Source organism: Hyaena hyaena, unplaced genomic scaffold, assembly GCF_003009895.1.
Source record: "Hyaena hyaena isolate Hyena2069 unplaced genomic scaffold, ASM300989v1 scaffold_369, whole genome shotgun sequence".
Lineage (NCBI taxonomy): Eukaryota > Metazoa > Chordata > Mammalia > Carnivora > Hyaenidae > Hyaena > Hyaena hyaena.
This window is the reverse complement of record NW_024081000.1, coordinates 1,645,307-1,651,306: the sequence shown is the minus strand read 5'-3', so window position 1 is coordinate 1,651,306 and position 6,000 is coordinate 1,645,307. Positions and strand designations below refer to the sequence as shown.

Here is a 6,000-nt window from a genome sequence, read left to right as displayed (position 1 = left end):
CTATAACTATAAGCCATCCCACATGACCAAGTAATGACAAATCTTACCATTTTATGGATATGTTATATAAGAGGAAACCCCATACCAAAAATCTTAACCTCCATTAAAAACAGAATTTTTGATGTTGTCATTAACAAATCTATCCCAACTCTGAACTTGAATGATAGAATTTGTATGGAATCTGTATTTAACCATGTAGGAGGAAACGTGTGGGATAATATGTAGATTCAAAGACTTAAAATATATATATCAGGGCTTCTGGGTGTGGTGAGCAGCTAGTCAGTAGCTGAACATGTCAAGTCTCATTGGTGTTGCCTTCTTTTCTTTTTAGTAATCTCTACCCCCAACATGGGGCTCAACTTCATGACCCCAAGATCAAGGGTAGTGTGCTCTACCAACTGAGCCAGCCAGGTGCCCCATCCTGTGGCTGAATATGTCAGGCAACACTGAGCTCCATCAGCTGGCTGCAGCCCTGAGGGTTTACTTCCTCAAAGTGGGATATGAGACCTTTTACTCAGAATATCCTCAGTGTTGTGTGGATGTGCAACCCATTTCACAAGAAAAAATTGCAACAAGAGAGACCTCATCAGCCAGTGTGGTCAACATCAGTTGAAGGGTGTTGCTCAACATCAGTTGAAGGGCAGCCTACTTGCAATCTTGCCTTTCCTCAACTTCAAAAGTGCATCCAAGTGCAAAGTCCCCACCAACCTGCTTAGCATGCATCTGAGTGCAAGGTCCACACTAACCTGACTACCATGCATCCAAGTGCAAGGTCCACACCATCCCACACATCAGTCTTACTGAATGTCTCAGAACAGAGCTCTGAGTCCAGCATGGCCCGCCTTCACTACAAAGGGATCCCTGAGGAAGACAGCTATGTGGCTGACATTAGTTCCCACTTTCAAGAAGCATAGACTTCATTGGACTGTGTTAGGAAAAAGGGAGGCAAGGTTCTTGACCACTGCAATGCCAGGATCTCCTGTTCACCCAACTCTGCATGGCTATCTCCTGAGGACCAAGTAGTCTGCCTGAAAGAGGCCTTATGTTATATCAAGCAGAGGAGGATGATCTCACCCAGCTTTGGCCTCATAGGCCAGATCCTGCATTATGAATCTGGGATCCTGCCCTCCATGCCCACCCCCAGGCTCCCTCCAGTCAAGGGGAGACAGTTGGCTCTTCATTTACAGACCGTTTGCAGTCACCGAGCCCTGATGTGCAGACTTCCTACCACACACACCCGACCTCGGTGTTCCCACCAGTGCCCACCCACTCAATGGAGTCAGTGGGCACAGACACATCCTACTAAAGCTAGGATGGGGGAACCAGCCCAGCCTCAAGAGCAACCATCGTTTTCTTTCCCACTCATGTGCAGTTCATACCTACGTGATACTAAAGACCTCACTCTGTTCCTGTGCCCCAGTGGACAGTGAGCAGTCCCCAGGCTTGCAGACGAACCTCAAACTAACCTCAGGGATGGGTTCTCAAGGCTGGAGGAAGGGCCAAGTCATTTTAAGAGCACAGTGAGTCCTGACTCCTGTTCTTCCAGCCCCCTGCCTTCTCAGGGGTGCCCAGTCTCTGCACATAAAGTTTACCTTTTCACTTCAAGCATTAGGTAACAAATACCTGCAGCAACAGGGAAGAAAGCAGGAGGAAAAAAAAAGGCACAAACCCAATTCATTTTGAAGGAAGCATAATTTCAATTTTAGTTTTTAAATTTGGCAGCCTCAGTATCGGTCTCTGTTGCTTCGGGATATAAGTTGGTCACCATCCAGGAATGTAATCCTACGGGGTTTGTAGAACATCATATATATGGTGATTTGATCCCTCGAATTTTTAAAGATTCCCTCTTGAGTCCAACAGAGGCAGTTGGTTAAAGTCACAAGACATTGACATTCTAAGTTTCCTTTTCCTTGGAGGCTTGGAGGCTCTTCCCTGACCTTGAACTTTGGCATGGCTCTTATTCACACTTGGGCATTTCTCTTTGCACGACTCCTCAAAGACACTCGTGTGTCATTTGAAAAGCATTCTTCAGACCATAGGCGAAAAGCGATCCCTTTGAGGTGGTGGTGGATGCCAAGAGATAAAGGGTACCCCCAGTTTGTTCCGGGTCAGTGGTGTTGACGACAGAAGTGACCGGTTTCCCCAGCTTGTGGTCCTGAGGTGCTTGTCCCATCTCTTGTGACACACTTGCTTTCTTCTCTGCCCTGGGGGTCGCCTTCAAGCTACTGACTTCTGCAACTCACAGATTTCACAATGTGGTGCTACTTTTTTTTGTCTGTGGGCTATTTCTCCAGGGGAAAAGGGAGTCATCCCCTAAAATCCGTATGAATGGGAAGAAAACCACTGTTATTGGTTCTTGTTTTCCATAATGTGAAATAAAACTGGTAAAACAGGAAAAATATATATAATTAACCATTTCACTGTCTACATACATAAATGACAGAGGCTAAATTTATACATTTGTATGTTTGAGTAACTCAGAAAACATCTCCTTTTTATAACTTTTTACTCTGATATCATCTCAGACTTATAGACAAGTTGCAAGAATAACAAAAACTCCCCTAACTTAATCAGATTCACCACTAACATACTGCCTAATTTGCTTTTTTAAATTTTCTCTTACACTCATATATGTTTACCTGTCATTACTTTTTTTCCTAAGCCCATTCAGGAATAAATTACAGACATCATGCCCCTCTATTCCTAAATATCCAATGCCTAAGGACATTCTCTTAATAACACAATATAGTTTGAAGATGAAGAAATTTAACATTGACACATTGCTGTCACCAAAATTCAAATGTGGTCAGTTTGTCCCTAGATTGTCCTTTCTAACATTCCTCTTTCTCTAGAATCCATTCTAGGATGATATGTTGCATTTATTCATCTTTTATCTTTGGTATCCTGTAATGTGAAATGGTCTCTGCCTTCTTTGCCTCCCAAGACCTTAACAATCTTAGAGAATACAGGACAGTTATTTTGTAAAATATCCTTTGGTTGAGTCTAAAATCCTTTTTATTAGATTCAAGTTATACCTTTGGGGCAAGAATATCACAGAAGTGATCTGCCCTCCTCTGTGCATCCCTTCAGGAGGCACATAATGTAGTTTTGTCCCTCTTCCCCCCCCCCTTTTTTTTGCTTTGTCCCCTTCTTGATAACCATTTGGTTAAGATGGCATCTTTCAGGAGTCACAATTATTAAGTTTCAACATTATAAATGCTCTTCTCATCAAGATTTTCCAGCTACGTTTATCATCCATTCATGATTCTTGCCATAATGGTTACAAAATGATGAAGAAAACAGTTTTGAGTGTTTACTTTTCTAGAAATTGTAATGTTTTTTCCCCCAATAATAGTCTTATTTAGCTGAACATCCAAAACCACCCACCATTCCCTCACAAACTGTGTCCTGTTTTCTCATCCATGAAAAGGGACAGTGAGTGTTTCCCACAAGAGAATAGCCAGCATCGTGGTGCTTATAGAACGATACCTAAGTATTCAAACCTGGGGCTGGGTCCATGGACGTTTATATCACACAAGATCAACTCACTTGATCACATCAAAAGAATGCAGCTGACACTACTGCTAAGCACTCTTATGAGTGAGAACTGGAGAAAATTTATACACAGTCCCAGCCCAGTATGAAGCTTTTCTGCAGACCACTCACACAGCTGTGTTGTTCTCTGAACTAACAGAATAAAGGGGAAGGTGTTTATCTCTGGAAATCTCATTTTCCTAGACTCAAGAATGGGCTTCCTGGAGAGCTATTGGTCATCCTCAAGGATTATGTTGCCATTACCATAATCCAGGCCAAAATCATTGCTTCTTCTTCACTCCCCTAGTTAACCTTATTTAACTACTTACCCTACTAGACACTTATCACTTACTGAGCTTTAGTAGTCCACTCTGAGTTGCCTTCTGGGAAGCGGCTGGTAGGTTTTTCTTGGAATCTTGAGTATGGACACTCTCACTACCCAATGCCAACCACTCTCCATGCAGTACTTTGTTTAAGCCCCATAGCAAGCCTATTGTAAGATAGATACAACTATAAACCTCATTTTGCAGGTAACCACAGATGTGTAGAGAGGTTACTGGTAAGTTACTTGCCTGAGCTTCCAGCTGGTTAGTGTTACTAGGAGGCAAAGCATGGATTGGAAGCTGAACTGAGTCCAGAGTCTGTACTCTTTTAATGTTTTTTATTATTTTTTTGAGAGACAGAGAGAGACAGAGCATGAATGGAGGAAGGGCAGAGAGAGACGGAGACAGAATTCGAAGCAGGCTCCAGACTTTGAGCTGTCAGCACAGAGCCCAATGCAGACCTCAAACCCATGAACTGTGAGATCATGACCTGAGCTGAAGTTGGATGCTTAACCGACTGAGCCACCCAGGTGCCCCCACAGTCTGTCCTCTTAACTCCTATGTTATACTAGTCCAAAATAAACTCATAGATTGTTTTTGGCAGGGCCAGAAGTAGGGTGAGCTGAACAAAGTGCCGAGGGTGCCAAATTTAAGAAGGCTCCCACTCTCAGGTGCTGATCCTACACGTACAAGGCACTGAGAGGAGTGGCTCATTAAAATTTGTACCCTAGGCTCTTTGTTTACCTCACCCCCTGCCCAGCCCTGGTTCTTGGGGGGGGGGGGGGTGAGCTGACCACTGTGAACTCATCTCCCTAATAACTCATTGTGCAACTCACAAGTATCTCTGGGCTACATGGAATGTAAAGACTTCAGTTTTCTTCCTTTGATCAATGGACAAGCTATTTAGCCTCAAGTCTATTCTGTCCCAGAGCACTGAAGAGAGAGCAGGGACTAAGATGGGTACAGCCCTCCCATAGCTTGCAGCCCACACATTCATTTCCAGTGGAATCAATATGGCAGGCCAATACTTGGGCCTTCTTACAAATCTCCTGAACCAAGTGTATTGGTGCATTTTTTGAGGACTTCAAAGTACATGGATAGATGAGACTCTGCTATCATGACAACCCCATCATTTTTCCATTTTATTCACCTTTTTGCATTTAGCTTGGTTGTGGTTTGCTTTCCCTACTGAAAGAATGAGTACTTCTGGGTATTAACTCAGTTGTGCTTCCCCTGGGCTTTATTTCTTTACAGAACTTAGAACTCTCAATAAAGGCATGGGCTCAAATTAGACTTTGCCACTTATTAGTTATGTCCTTGGAAAAATCAGTTTGTCTCCCTGAGCCTCAGGTGTTTCATCTGTGAAATGGGGATGTTAATACCTCATTTGCAGAGTTGTTCTGAAGACAAAATGGAAACAGCCTAAGTACTTAAAAGGCACATGGCAGGGCTCCACAGATGCTAGTTCTCTCCCTTTCTTTATTGGTCTGCCCTTGGACCAAAGTCATCCTTCCCAGGATTCTAACTAAAGTGGTATAGACAGTGGCATCTGGCTGGCTCAGTCAGGAGAGCATGTGACTCTTGATCTTGGGGTCATGAGTTTGAGCCCCATGCTGGGTATAGAGATTACTTAAAAAAATAAAAATAAAAAAAAATAGAGTGCCTGGGTGGCTCAATCGGTTGAGCCTCCTACTTTAGCTCAGGTCATGATCTCACAGTTTGTGAGTTCAAGCCCTGCATGCTCGCTGCTGTCTGCGCAGAGCCCATTCCAGATCCTCTGTCCCCCCCACCTCTCTGCCTCTCCCCGCCGCCTGTGCTCTCTCTCTTTCTCTCAAAAATAAAGAAACATTTAAAAAATAAAATTAAAAATACAAATATAAATAAAAAATAAAGTGATACAGACAGCTGAACAATCTTAAATCACAGTTAGGTGTTACTCAGGCCGTATATCTTCTGATCCATCTCTGACTACTGTAAGTGCTATGGCTGGCCTCTCCTAGTACCCAGAACAGTGGGAGTGTTGAAAAGCAAAAGGAATTTTTTTGTTGGAAAATATCCCAAAGTATTTATTTCAAATACACATTATTGGTTTTCTTTTCCTCTTGAATGATCTGAATAGTGAGAGTTGGTTAATTAGGTTAAG

The 6,000-nt window shown here is 43.0% G+C and overlaps 1 pseudogene; it reads left to right on the top strand.

Moving 5' to 3' along the window:
* The first annotated feature begins 433 nt into the window (after nt 1-433).
* LOC120244063 lies at nt 434-1,306 on the top strand (annotated as a pseudogene).
* Nucleotides 1,307-6,000: the final 4,694 nt, after the last annotated feature.